The sequence below is a fragment of the Scyliorhinus canicula genome, chromosome 16 (assembly GCF_902713615.1).
Source record: "Scyliorhinus canicula chromosome 16, sScyCan1.1, whole genome shotgun sequence".
Taxonomy (NCBI): Eukaryota; Metazoa; Chordata; class Chondrichthyes; order Carcharhiniformes; family Scyliorhinidae; genus Scyliorhinus; species Scyliorhinus canicula.
In genome coordinates this window covers 122,757,164-122,772,787 of record NC_052161.1, presented here as the reverse complement: position 1 = coordinate 122,772,787, position 15,624 = coordinate 122,757,164, and positions in this window count along the sequence as shown.

The following is a 15,624-nucleotide window of genomic DNA, read 5'->3' as shown; positions in this document are numbered from 1 at the left end:
CGAGTCTGCACTGAACAACTTAAGCCCTCACTTCCACCCGATCCCCATAACCCAATAACCCCTCCTAACCTTTTTGTTTGGACACTAAGGGCAATTTATCATGGCTAATCCACCTAACCTGCACGTCTTTGGACGTGGGAGGAAACCGGAGCACCCGGAGGAAACCCACACAGGCACTGGGAGAAAGTGCAAACTCTGCACAGACAGTGAGCCAGTGGTGAATCGAACCTGGGACCCTGGCGCTGTGAAGCCACAGTGCCAGCCACCTGTGCTACCTTGCTGCCCAGTTCATGGGCGGAATTCTCTGATAATGGGGCTATGCCCCCACGCCCGCGAGAAAATGGGCGCAATTCTCCATTTTGAACGGGGCTTGCAGGCCCCCGGGGTACTCCACGCAGCTCCGGCTGCCAATACGAGGCCCTGCACCTCCAGCTGTGGGACCGTGCATGCGCGCGGCGGCGCCTTCTGTGGCGGCCCCCGCGTAACATGGCGGACTCACACAGCAAGCTGGCCCCAACAATATGAGCCCCCCCCCCCCCACAGATCGCGCGTGCCCGCCGATCGGTGGCCCCTGAACGGAACACTGGCCATCCTGGAGGCCTCCCTCAGTGACGGATCCCCCTGCTGCCACTAGGGCGGCTTCGAACCATGAGGGAACTACGCTGGCGGGAAATGGTCCAGCTGCCGGCTGAGAATCGCCGCGGGGGCCTCTTTCAACAGCCCTCGACTGGCGCCATGTCCACGGATAATCGCGGGAAGGCGTCGGACCCGATCGTGAGTCTGATGCTCCATTCTCCGTCCCTGCACCGAGCGGGATTTGGTGGCTCGGAGAATCCCATCCCATATCTTTGTAACTGCCTTTAATTAAGTTTAAAACACTGGTCTTAGATGCGCTCTTCTCACCCTCATAGCCCATCGAGTCTGCACCGGCCCTTGGAAAGAGCACCCTATTTCTCACCCATGGACGTCCAGGCCTTTGGTGATCCTGGCATGCCAGGAAACTGCTTACAGCTTGCTCTGTGTCTCCATCAATGCCAGGCCACCAGATGTAGCTCCAAGCCAGCATCTTCGAGGTGCCTGGGTGACCACTGTGTAGATACTTCATAACACTCAGCAAAAGTACATTCCAGTGAGAAACCACTCCACCCTATTCCTTAAACCCAGTAAACCCACCTAACCTTTTGGAACCTGAGGGGCAATTTAGAATGGCCGATCCACCAAACCTGCGCATCTTTGGCCTATTGGAGGAAACCAGAGCACCTGGTGGAAACCCACGTAGACATAGGGAGAAAGTGCAAACTCCACACAGATAGTCACCCGAGGATGGAATTGAACCCGGGACCCTGGAGCAGTAAGGCGGCAGTGCTAACCACTGTGCTGGCGGCACAGTGATGGGGGGCGGTTGCCCTCCGATATCGAAGGTTGGGGTGTTGCCCATGTCTGCGGGGTGTCGTGATGTCCGTGGGTGAAGGGTATGCGGGACCCTCAACTACACTTCTTTTTTTTAAAATTTAGAGTACCCAATTCATTTTTTCCAATTAAGGGGCAATTTAGCGTGGCCAATCCACCTACCCTGCACATCTTTGGGTTGTGGGGGTGAAACCCACGCAAACACGGGGAGAATGTGCAAACTCCACACAGACAGAGACCAAGAGCAGGGATCGAACCTGGGACCTCGGCGCCGTGAGGCAACAGGGCTAACCCACTGCGTCACCGTGCTGCCCCTCTCAACTACACTTCTGAGATCTGAGCACCCTTTAAATATGGCACTCCAATATCTGAGGAGCTGATCTTGCAGGTGACTTTATTTCCCCATTGGAGAAAAAACTTCACAGGGCTCGACGTGATCTAGAACATCCAGATAACCACATTTAAGAGAATGGCGGGTTGAAGGGGCCACCCCCCTACCCCACCCCAATAGCCCTACAGCCCTATGCCCATAAAACTCCAAAAACTAAGCGTGGAGGATAGTATCATACTGTGGGGAGCTCGCGTGGTCATCCCACCACAGGGCCAGGTGTCCCTCCTGAAGAATCTACACAGTGGTCACCCGGGCACCTCGAAGATGCTGGCTTGGAGCTACATCTGGTGGCCTGGCATTGATGGAGACACAGAGCAAGTTGTAAGCAGTTTCCTGGCATGCCAGGAGCACCAAAGGCCTGGACGTCCATGGGTGAGACTGCACGCCGATTTTGCAGGGCCTTTTGTGGGCTGCATGTTCCTCATTATCGTGGAAGCCCACTAGAAATGGCTTGACATTTATAAAATGGCCTTGGCGCTGTCCAGGGTGACCATCGAGAAGATGAGTTGATTGGTACCCATCGGATCGCTGAAGTCTTGGTGGTGGATGAGTGAGTAGTTTGCCATGTTCGTTAAACGGAACGGCATCTAGAACATCAGAACTGCCCCATACCATCCTACATTTAACAGCCTGGTGGAAGGGCAGTTCTGATGTTCAAAAGGGGCATAAAGAAGCAGACAACGGGCCCCACAGACACGCGACTGGCATGATTATCTTTAATTACCGGACAACGCTGCACATGATGACAGGTGTTGCACCAGCAGAACTGCTGGTGGGCTGCAGGCCTAGGACACAGTAAAGCCTGACTTTCCTGAACCTGGATGAGGAAGTGGAAGTGCAGTCAGAAGCACAGAAACAGCACCACGACCATTGGATGCCACGGTGGAAGTTTCAATCATGAGACACAGTCTACACTGGCAACTTTAGAGACGGGTATTCTGGCTCCCCACGACAGACGATGCTCAACTGACGACATTGATGCCTCCACCAAGCAAAGAACCGCCCTGCAACCAGGAAACCTAACCAGCCATGACCCATCGACTGGACCAGCAGGAGGAAGATGAGTCCAGCTCAGATATGGACACAGAGGCATCACGGAGATGTTGTGTCCGGGGCCAATGTTCTGGTGGTGGCTCTCCAAAGGTCGGTCAGAAAACGGAGATTGACCAACCTGTATACACCGCCGACCCAGATCCACTGCAGGCAGAAGCGTGGCCTTAGGCAAATGAGCGCAGGAAGCACCCACTGATGGGGGAACTGCAGAGGGGGAACCTTCGGACTTTGGAGGCAGGAGTGTGATAACCCCTGAAGGTCCATTATCGATTTCCCCATGGGGCTGATGGAATCCGAGCTTCCCAGGTAGGGGTCAGAGGCCACCCTGTTGGGACTTGTTAGAACTGAGCATAAAAGCCGGCCCTGGCATGGACCAGGATGTTGGTTGTCCCAACAAGGGCTATGATTGGAGATAGTTAACATAGAACATACAGTGCAGAAGGAGGCCTTTCGGCCCATCGAGTCTGCACCGACCCACTTAAGCCCACACTTCCACCCTACCCCGTAACCCAATAACCCCTCCTAACCTTTTTGGGCACTAAAGGCAATTTAGCATGACCAATCCACCTAACCTGCACGCCTTTGGCAGATTATTGTTAACACTGCTCGCTTCCTTGCTCATTAAAGTGTCCCAATTTCTGGATTTCAGGTTTGGAGTCAAGAATCTGCAATAGTATTGTGTAAGTAGTCTTTTTCATTAGTTGGAATAGTGCAGCCATTAACCACAGAGGGCCATGAAGAATCCAGCACAAGTTTGGGCTGGTTCAGCACAAGGCTAAATCGCTGGCTTTTAAAGCAGACCAAGGCAGGCCAGCAACATGGTTCAATTCCCGCACCAGCCTCCCCGAACAGGCACCGGAATGTGGCGACTAGGGGCTTTTCACAGTAACTTCATTTGAAGCCTACTTGGGATCATAAGCGATTTTCATTTCATTTCGTAGAGTCAAACAGAAAGTAACTTTATTTACAACATTATGTGCAAAGTACCAGCAGTCCACTACTGGTTCCCTCTCTAGCAAGTACCACATCGGCCAACTCTATTTATACAGCTGCACTGCTAATGATTGCCCTGCCCCCCCCCCCCCCCCCCCCCCCCGCCCCCCACCCACCTAAATGGCGTAGCACATATTCCCCAACGACCATTGGGTAACTAATTGTTCCCAGCCGATAGGATCTGAGCAGGTTATAACACACAGGAAGCGTCATTTGCATTTTAATGACGCATGCCATCAGGGCCAGGTGACTTGTCTAACTTTAGTCTCATTAGCTTTCCTAATACCACCTCCTTAGTGATGGTGATCGTTTCGAGGTCCTCACCTGCCATAGCCTCCTTGCCATCAATTTTGGTCTTGCCCTTCCATACCTTTGTAACCTCATCAGCTCTATCCCATCTGATACCTTTTCCCTCCTTCAATTTCCATCCCACCACCAGTGATGACCATGTGTTCAGCTGCTTCAGTCCGTCCTGCCCTAAAGTCGTTCTGGCTCTCATTTAAATTGCCCCTTCAAACCCACCTCTTTGACCAAAAGTTCTAAGGTCCCATCGTGGCTCGGTGTCAAACTTTTGTTTGATAATCACTTCTGTGAAGCACCTTGAGATGTTGTACAATAAATTGCTGTTCAGTTGTTACTGTTACTGTTTCTTCACCGGTCGGTTGGAAAAGTCATAGCCACACCTCTGTACTACATGTCCTTTGAATGCAAAGGTCAAGACTTAATCAAAACTCACACATTACACACTAGTTGAGACTCAGATTGCATTTCTGTAAATAGGATATCCACAAGCCAACACTGAGTGCAGTGATGGGCACTTTATCCCTGCCTTAAGTGATAAGAGATCCAACTAACTGCGATAATGACCACATTGTGGGAAAAGCATTTCCTGTCCAATATTTACAAAGATTTATTGTCCCCTTTGTAATCTTCCAATCAATCGTAAGAGAAGTTATGGCAGACCTTTCACCAGCCTCTCTCCTACAGATCCTTCAAGTTCATGGTTTTGGTCTCACTGAATGTAGCTCCATATCCCTGCTTCAGCCTGAGTGCTTAACAAAGCAGTTAAACAAAAACCAGCACAGTGGGCCCAATCACTACTATCAGAGAATGGTTGTAATTTCACAGTTGCTGCACTGTCAGTATCTCTCTGAACACAAGCAAATATAGGGCTTTTGTTCACACACTCAGATGTATACACACCCACAAGTGCACACACATACATGTACAAACTGGTACACAAGCACCGGTACTTGGCCACACAGATACATGCTCACAGGTACACGTGCACCCAGATATATGCACACAAACAAGTACACATGCACCCTGGTACACTCACAGGTAAATGCTCACAGGCACATGCACATACAGGTACACACACAGGTAAACATATACAGCTACAGGCCCACATGTGCAAGCACATACGTGAGCACACATACACAGTTACACACGCATGAAAGTACACACTCAGGTAGGTACAAGCTCACAGAAGAACATTCACACACAGATACAGACAATAAAGGCATATACTCACATATAGTACAAACACACATTGACACACACATACTTACAGGTATAGGCACACACTGGTATAGGCACACGTGAGCAGACATAAGTGCAGATCATACTGTTAAACATACACATGCACAGGCAAACACAGATACACAGTTATACAGGTATACACACACAGAGATACATACAGGTGCACATGCAAGTACAGTTGCACACAGATACATGCACCACAGATAGATGGTCACACTAGTACACGCTCATACTGGTATACACCCACAGGTTAAGGTACATACTGTTATATTTTGCTGGAGTCAAATTGGAAGGTGAATGGGGGATTTCTCATTGGGATGAGTTGGCAGGCTCTGGCCAGATATGGGGGGAGGGTGAGGTACCTTCAGGGGTTGATGATACCATGGCGGAAAGGCCTCCATTGAGTACAGCGCACCGGAACAGAAGGGACCCCACACCCAATCACACACAATTTACAGTGCAGAAGGAGGCCATTCGGCCCATCGAGTCTGAACCGGCTCTTGGAAAGAGCACCCCACCCAAGGCCAACACCTCCATCCTATCCCCACAACCCCGTAACCCCACCCAACACCTACAGCAACTTTGGACACTAAGGGCAATTTATCATGGCCAATCCACCTAACCTGCACATCTTTGGACTGTGGGAGGAAACCGGAGCACCCGGAGGAAACCCACGCACACACGGGGAGGATGTGCAGACTCCGCACAGACAGTGACCCAAGCCGGAATCAAACCTGGGACCCTGGAGCTGTGAAGCATTTGTGCTATCCACAATGCTACCGTGCTGCCCTGAATGAAAATCGCTTATTGTCACGAGTAGGCTTCAATGAAGTTACTGTGAAAAGCCCCTAGTCGCCACATTCCGGCGCCTGTCCGGGGAGGCTGATACGGGAATCGAACCGTGCTGCTGGCCTGCTTGGTCTGCTTTAAAAGCCAGCGATTTAACCCAGTGAGCTAAATCAGCCCCTAAACCCAGCCCCTAAACCCAGCCCATAACAACATCGACAGGCCTCACCACACGGCGTGGGCCCCTCCTGGTCACTGGGAAAATACCTGCGGTAACGGCAAGAGTCCCTTCAAACACCATTAATTGGTCACTTAAGGAACTCAATTGGCCTATGGATGGGAGAGCTGCCAAACACTGCCCTCGCCATTGGTAAAATGGCGTTGGGTTGGGTATGTAACCGGGTATGTAACAGTGTTGGGGTATGTAACCGGCACAGCATCCCCACCAGGTCATCCTGCTCCTGGGGTGAGAGGTTGGATGTGCATAAAATTCTACCCTGAGAAATTAAGAGAGGGAAGAGAAGAATTGCGGATGGACCATGCGAAGGCAAGAGAAGAGCGGAAATTGGAAGATAAATCTTAGATTTTCCAGTTTAAAGCGAGGTCAGGAATCGGTACCAATACAGTCAACAATGTACCAGGAAAAGAAGTGAGGGTGAGGATCTGAGTAGGAGCAGAACAAAGAATGTTTCACATACCCAACAAAAATGCAAAAGTGGCGAGGACCCACATACCCATTGCAAGACCTTGTCACTTGGAGGATGTGAGTGGTGTTGAAGGAGTTATTATTCATTGTGAGAACAAATTCAGCAAAGAATGGTGGTGAATAGGCACTGATTGAGTCTTTGTTCAAAGAGGAAACAGAGAACTCTTTGCATAGATTACACAGTGCAGCAGAAGGCTATTCGGCCCATTGAGTCCGCACCAGCCCTTGGAAAGAGCACCCCAAGCAAGCCCACATCTCCACCCCATCCCCGTAACCCAGCAACTCCACCCAACCATTTTATGGACATTAAGGGCAATTTAAAATGCCCAATCCACCGAGGGAGGAAACCAGAGGACCCGGAGGAAACCCACGCAGACACGGGGAGAACGTTCCGACTCCGCACAGACAGTGACCCAAGCCGGGAATCGAACCTGGGACCCTGGTGCTGTGAAGCAACATTGCTAACCACTGTGCTACCGTGCCGCCCCAATGTTGGACCATCCTGATGGAGGATGGAGGTGTAGAGAGATTGGATGTACGGGGTGTATAGGAGATGACTGCAGCCAGGAAACTGTAAACTGTTGAAGTGACAACATTAGCAGAGTCCTGATGTAGGTGGGAAGAGATTGACATGGGGAAGAAAAAAATAGAGTTGAAATAGAAATAATTCAGTTCAGTGAAACAGGAACAGGCTGAAATGGGGGCGCTATAAGAATCTTTTGGAGGGGGGGTTTTGGGAAGGAGGAATATATCTACTCTGTCATCAAGCCATTTGTCTTTGAAGGCCTCTCATTTTTCAATTACTATTTTATCTGTCAATTTTTAATTCAATTTCACTCAGGTCAAACCCCTTATCAACATACTGAAGTTAACTCTTCTCTAGTTAAGCAATATTATTCTTGATTGTACCTTTTCCTTTTTAATAACAATTCAATTGCACAACTGTGTCAACAAAGGCTCTAAAGTTCAGTAGATTGAAATCTTTTTAAACAGGCTGAACAAATGGTTGACCTGTCAATCAAAGAGGTTAGTAATTTGGTGAGCCAGATGGTCAACTGTTCAGTCCACTTCCAAGGTTTCAATGTGTTCAGCTTTGTTGGCACATTTGTGCAATGGAGTCCAATCATGAATGCTTGACTGAGTTCAAAACCCACCCATGGATTCAGCTCTGTGGAGGTCGTTTATATAGCTGTGAATGGAACTTTGAGCTTTGTTTGATACTGAGGGAACTATGTTTCTTTGAAGTGGTTTTTAAAATGCCTGTTTGCTTATTTTGATAGTTTTAAGAATATTTAATAGGAATATGCCTTTTATTGAGGGGAATTTGAATGGCTGTTTGTATATTTTGTTATGATCATAGATGGAGGAGTAGAATGGCTCCCCTCTTTTGCCATTCTTCATTTCCGTTGGATTTTGCGAGACATTTTGAACGTCGCAAATCCCGCAAGAGGCCTCTGACGAGATTCAACGATCTCGCCACAACACCAAGTCGGGCACAATGAGGCCGCTGAATCATGGCCTATATTAAAGTACCCAGTAGTGATGTGCATTATGCATACCCACTCCAAATAATTAGTCTTCCTCACATTTACCCCATATGATCCCTCGTTCTGAATTATTCTCTGTCTTTATACTATTTGCCTCTCTCAATGAGCTTTGCACCTTGCTTCTTCTTGCTAATGTTTCATCATAGTGCCCATCCCTTCATATCATGGTGTTTAGAATAGCAATTTGTGGGTCTCACAACTCCAGGGTCCCAGGTTCAATTCCCAATTGGGTGATTGTCTATGTGGAGTTTGCATTTTCTCCCAGTGTCTGTGTGGGTTTCCTCCAGGTGCTCGATCCTCCCACAGTCCAAAGATGTGCAGGTTAGGTGGAATGGCCATGATAAATTCCCTTTTAATGTCCAACGTTAGGTGGGGTTACGGGGCAGTTGGCTTGGTGGGGTGCTCTTTCAGAGGGTTAGTGCAGACTCAATGGACCGAATGGCCTCTTTCTGCACTGTAGGGATTCTACTCTATGATTCTATGAGAGGGGAATCCAGGAGTCAAAGTATAAAGTTCACTGTGAGTTAGACCTGTGAGATAGTCCAAACTCCATCAATAGCTTAGTGACTATATATAAGGTACAGTGCCAGACACACTTGCAAACCCTCATTCATTAAATGCTGACTAGGTCAATCCGAGTAAATCGTTTTCTGGAATTATGGGGTGCTTTCAAGAGATTCAGAATAACATCAGTCTGGTGGCGATTAAATCGACTTTGTGATTCTGTATAATAAATAACTACAGGCGAGAATTGGCAAACAAAAAGTTAATTGATTTGTCTTTACCCAGTGGTGCAGCCTGTGAGTTAGAAACGTGTTACAGGCCATGTAGAATCTAATTTTAGTTCTGGAATTTGAGTCATATGGAACGGAAACCACAGTTCAATCAAAATTGTTTCTGTGAATGCACCACTCCTCAATGCTCATTTGGGTTGGGGGGGGGGGGGGGGGGGGGAGTGATGGAGTCCAGGTGAACATATAAAATCCACTAACGATTAATCACAGCATTATTTAATGATTTACTACAGGGCAAAATATTTTCAGATCAAGTACACATATTCATAAAGCAGAATTTCCCAAACATTTTATACCCCGCCTCTCTTGAAGGTGTTGATTCTGGCTGGGGTTCAGATTTCCCCAGAGAAGGTGCTGATTCTCACTGGGGTTCAGGTTCCCCCAGAGAAGGTGCTGATCCTGGCTGGAGTTCAGATTCCCGCAGAGAAGGTGCTGATTCTGGCTGGGGTTCAGGTTCCCCCAGAGAAAGTGCTGATTCTGGCTGGGGTTCAGATTCCCCCAGAGAAGGTGCTGATTCTCGCTGGGGTTCAGGTTCCCCCAGGGAAGGTGCTGATCCTGGCTGGGGTTCAGATTCCCCCAGAGAAGGTGCTGATTCTCGCTGGGGTTCAGATTCCCCCAGAGAAGGTGCTGATTCTCGCTGGGGTTCAGGTTCCCCCAGGGAAGGTGCTGATTCTGGCTGGGGTTCAGATTGCCCCAGAGAAGGTGCTGATTCTCACTGGGGTACAGGTTTCCCCAGAGAAGATGCTGATTCTCACTGGGGTTCAGGTTGCCCCAGAGAAGGTGCTGATTCTGGCTGGGGTTCAGGTTGCCCCAGAGAAGGTGCTGATTCTCGCTCGGGTACAGGTTTCCCCAGAGAAGATGCTGATTCTGGCTGGGGTTCAGGTTGCCCCAGAGAAGGTGCTGATTCTGGCTGGGGTTCAGGTTGCCCCAGGGAAGGTGTTGATTCTCACTGGGGTTCAGGTTGCCCCAGAGAAGGTGCTGATTCTGGCTGGGGTCAGGATGCCCCAGGGAAGATGCTGGTTCTCGCTGGCGTCAGATTGCCCCAGAGAAGATGCTGATTCTCGCTGGGGTTCAGGTTCCCCCAGAGAAGATGCTGATTCTCGCTGGGGTTCAGGTTGTCCCAGAGAAGGTGTTGATTCTCGCTGGGGTTCAGGTTCCCCCAGAGAAGGTGCGGATTCTGGCTGGGGTTCAGGTTGCCCCAGGGAAGGTGCTGATTCTCGCTGGGGTTATGATTTCCCCCAGAGAAGGTGCTGATTCTCGCTGGGGTTATGATTTCCCCCAGAGAAGGTGCTGATTCTCACTGGGGTTCAGCTTCCCCCAGAGACAATGTTGATTCTCGCTGGGGTTCAGGTTCCGCCAGAGAAGATGCTGGTTCTCGCTGGGGTTCAGGTTGCCCCAGAGAAGGTGCTGATTCTCGCTGGGGTTAAGATTTTCCCAGGGAAGATGCTGATTCTGGCTGGGGTTCATATTCCCCCAGAGAAGATGCTGATTCTCGCTTAGGTTCAGTTTCCCCCAGAGAAGATGCTGATTCTCGCTTAGGTTCAGGTTCCCCCAGAGAAGGTGCTGATTTTGGCTGGGGTTCAGATTCCCCCAGAGAAGATGCTGATTCTCACTGGGGTTCAGATTCCCCCAGAGAAGATGCTGATTCTCACTGGGGTTCAGGTTCCCCCAGAGAAGGTGCTGATCCTGGCTGGAGTTCAGATTCCCCCAGAGAAGGTGCTGATTCTGGCTGGGGTTCAGGTTCCCCCAGAGAAGGTGCTGATTCTGGCTGGGGTTCAGATTCCCCCAGAGAAGGTGCTGATTCTGGCTGGGGTTCAGATTCCCCCAGAGAAGGTGCTGATTCTCGCTGGGGTTTAGGTTCCCCCAGGGAAGGTGCTGATCCTGGCTGGGGTTCAGATTCCCCCAGAGAAGGTGCTGATTCTCGCTGGGGTTCAGATTCCCCCAGAGAAGGTGCTGATTCTCACTGGGGTTCAGCTTCCCCCAGAGACAATGTTGATTCTCGCTGGGGTTCAGGTTCCCCCAGAGAAGGTGCTGATTCTCGCTGGGGTTAAGATTTTCCCAGGGAAGATGCTGATTCTGGCTGGGGTTCAGGTTCCCCCAGGGAAGTAGCTGATTCTTGCTGGGGTTCAGGTTCCCCCAGAGAAGGTGCTGATTCTCGCTGGGGTTCAGGTTCCCCCAGAGAAGGTGCGGATTCTGGCTGGGGTTCAGGTTGCCCCAGGGAAGGTGCTGATTCTCGCTGGGGTTATGATTTCCCCCAGAGAAGGTGCTGATTCTCGCTGGGGTTATGATTTCCCCCAGAGAAGGTGCTGATTCTCACTGGGGTTCAGCTTCCCCCAGAGACAATGTTGATTCTCGCTGGGGTTCAGGTTCCCCCAGAGAAGATGCTGGTTCTCGCTGGGGTTCAGGTTGCCCCAGAGAAGGTGCTGATTCTCGCTGGGGTTAAGATTTTCCCAGGGAAGATGCTGATTCTGGCTGGGGTTCATATTCCCCCAGAGAAGATGCTGATTCTCGCTTAGGTTCAGTTTCCCCCAGAGAAGATGCTGATTCTCGCTTAGGTTCAGGTTCCCCCAGAGAAGGTGCTGATTTTGGCTGGGGTTCAGATTCCCCCAGAGAAGATGCTGATTCTCACTGGGGTTCAGATTCCCCCAGAGAAGATGCTGATTCTCACTGGGGTTCAGGTTCCCCCAGAGAAGGTGCTGATTCTCGCTGGGGTTCAGGTTACCCCCAGAGAAGATGCTGATTCTCACTGGGGTTCAGGTTGCCCCAGAGAAGGTGCTGATTCTCACTGGGGTTCAGGTTGCCCCAGAGAAGATGCTGATTCTCAGTGGTGTTCAGATTCCCCCAGAGAAGATGCTGATTCTCGCTGGTGTTCAGATTCCCCCAGAGAAGATGTTGGTTCTCACTGGGGTTCAGGTTCCCCCAGAGAAGATGTTGGTTCTCACTGGGGTTCAGATTCCCCCAGAGAAGATGCTGATTCTCGCTGGGGTTCAGGTTGCCCCAGAGAAGATGCTGATTCTCACTGGGGTTCAGGTTGCCCCAGAGAAGGTGCTGATTCTCACTGGGGTTCAGATTTCCCCAGGGAAGGTGCTGATTCTCACTGGGGTTCAGATTTCCCCAGAGAAGATGTTGGTTCTCACTGGGGTTCAGGTTGCCCCAGAGAAGATGTTGGTTCTCACTGGGGTTCAGGTTGCCCCAGAGAAGGTGCTGATTCTCACTGGGGTTCAGATTTCCCCAGGGAAGGTGCTGATTCTCACTGGGGTTCAGGTTGCCCCAGAGAAGATGCTGATTCTCGCTGGGGTTCAGATTTCCCAGGGAAGGTGCTGATTCTCACTGGGGTTCAGGTTTCCCCAGGGAAGGTGCTGATTCTCGCTGGAGTCCAGGTCCCCACCTGTCTTGAAGATGCTGTCACTCAATGAGGTGAAGCAAAGAATGGAGCAACTGATGTGTGATCGTTGGCTCACAAATTCATAGCTATAAGTGAGAACGGCCATTCGATCCACCTTAGCTCATTCATCCCAGTTTCCTTATCTGACTTCTATTTTGTTTAAAATAATTTAAATATTTTGTCTCCATTTTCTGTCCAGAAATCTACTCCTTGAATATTAACTGACAGCCTTGTTGATTGATAAGACCTGGGTGTTGGTGGTAGGGGTGTTGGTGGAGGGTATTATCTGTCTCTGGGGACTGTATATCTTCGAAATAAGCCTGGATAATCCTGCACTCATGGGGACAATGAACAAATGTGAGGTTTTGCAGCCATTTTGAGTTGTTAAACTTTGCCGTATTCATTTGTTAGATACATGCATTGGACAGTGTCTCTAAAGTTGTCTCTGCCAAGTCCCTCTGTATCCTCTCTCGGATATGTACAGGAGGAGTTTCCACCCACATCAGACATACAGAGCTCTCCGAGTCGGTTTCTGAGCAGATTAGTTTTTAACCTCAAGGACTTAAGTTTGGGTTTCTGAGCACACCAGGACAAAAAAACAGTAGAAATTTGAGTGAAATTTGAGGGCAGCACGATAGCACAAGTGGCTAGCACTGTGGCTTCACAGCGCCAGGGTCTCAGGTTCGATTCCCTGCTGGGTCACTGTCTGTGTGGAGTCAGCACGTTCTCCCCGTGTCTGCGTAGGTTTCCTCCGGGTGCTCCGGTTTCCTCCCACAGTCCAAAGACGTGCAGGTTAGGTGGATTGGCAATGATAAATTGTCCCTTAGTGACCAAAAAAGGTTAGGAGGGGTTATTGGGTTATGGGGATAGGGTGGAAGTGAGGGCTTAAGTGGGTCGGTGCAGACTCGATGGGCTGAATGTCCTCCTTCTGCACTGTATGTTCTATGATTTAAAAACTAATTAAACAGGATGAGTCCTGTAAACCCGGAGAAGTGAGCAGAATGAGTTGTCTTTTCAAATGATGCCAAAACAAGCAGCAATGATTGAAACAATTTGCACATGGGGCAATACTTGAAATATGTTTGAAAGTCAATGTATAATTTTTAGCACGTCTGACTGCTGTTGGACCCTGAGGGAATTTAAGGAGGTGGTCCTCCGGCATCAAAAGTAGGCCCGGTTACTGGAAATTCGGAAGTGTGGGCTGGTTTTAATAGAATTATGAAAGAGGCTTAAAGGTAGAGCTGGTGAGTGTTTTATGAGTGAGAAAGACTGCAATGAGATTAAAAATAAAACTGTCTCCACGCAGAGTGCCAGTGGCACATTCCAGTGCATGACTTCATTTCCTGCCGTCAGGGTGTATTATGCCTGACTCTGTGTTGCCTAGTAACTTAGTCTGGGGGCAGTATGGATAGAGTCCCACCCTAATTTACCTAATTTCCACAGAAATCACGCAGATTCAGCTTCGGCACCGTAACAGCGGCTGTGGTTTATAACGAGCACTTAGCTCTACTCAAATTCTCTTAAAAGGACAAGAAATTTTGAACGGTTATTATTAAAGCTGCCCACTCTCAAGTTTTCTCCATTCAGTTTCCTTCTCAATTCCTTCTCCTCTCCTGAAAATGTCTCTCACGCGTACAATTCCAAGAGTACCAGTGGTCTCTGGTAAAAACAAGTGGCCATTCTTCATGCATGAAATTAGATACTGAATAGTGGCAGGCTATTTGACTGTGGGTAGCATCACGGCACAGCGCAGCAAAATTCCGTTCTCACCCATTATTTGTAGAAGTTTTACGCACAGTCCAACAAATATCATAGGGTGGTGATAACTATCCTGGTAGATTTTGCCCTCCATTATCCAAGGGAACAGAGGCCAACTAAAGCCCAGACTGCTTCCCTGGCAGAGATCAGCTAGCTCATCACAGACTAGGAGTCAATACTGAGGGTTTCTGGATTACTACTGGCTGCATTAAATGCCAGAGGTTCAGTAATAACATACTACCAGCAAAATGTTTCTGAACCATGTGAAAAAAATCAGGATTCAGCTTTCCCAGTGGAGAGCTATAAAGGAAAGATGAAGGAGGATGTTTCTGGAAGGAAATCTCAATCAGTAGATGAGGCTGTCAATCATGGGTGGGAATCTCAAGGGGCAGTGGGAATCTTGATTAAAGAAGGAAATCCTGATCTTGATGGAAAACTCAATTGCGTATGGGAATTTGAATCAGCAGATGGGAATTTCAATCAATGGGTTGAAATTCCAATTATCAAGGGAATCCTGGATGACTAATGTTCCCACTTAGATTTAGGTTTAAGTGTCAGCAGATGGAGTGACACATCTTTGTCAAACCTAATCTTATCCTCATTTGACCTCCATGCTCATTAACTTTCCAACAGGGATTACTTGGCATGACCAGGAGAAGGTAACTGTAATGAGATCGCTTGGGATCCCAAGGTTAATTGTAACATCTTTACTGCTATTTCAATTGAGATCGGCTTCCTACGCACAGGTCAGTGATGGAGCCTGAGACCTTCCTGCTCTGCTTGAATCAATACCACAACAGGTAGTGCTTTTACCTGGTAAGCCACCAATCTGGAAGTGATTTGTGGGGCGATGTGCTTCTCATCAAATTGAGCAATTGATTATTGATAGAGGTGCAATTTAATGGGAAAAATATATATAATCCTGTTCTGGGCGCGAATAGCTATCAAACAGGCCTCGATGAGGAACTCCCCTGCCAAGGCCATACATACCTGTCACCCTGACCTCTCAACCTCCAACTGTGGCTTCCAACTTACTTGTTAGGGGTCCTCGAGACCCCCCTCACCTCTCCTCATAAGGACAGGGTACCCCCTGGCAACCTGGTACTGCCAGCCTGGCACCCCTGGCAGTGTCCCTTCAAGCCTGGCAGTGTCACCTGGGTGCCAGACTGACAGTGCCAGGGTACCAGCCTGTCCTGAGCCCAACCAACCAGGGACGTCCGATGGCTTGGGAGACCCCCAGGTGCTATTACACCTGGTCC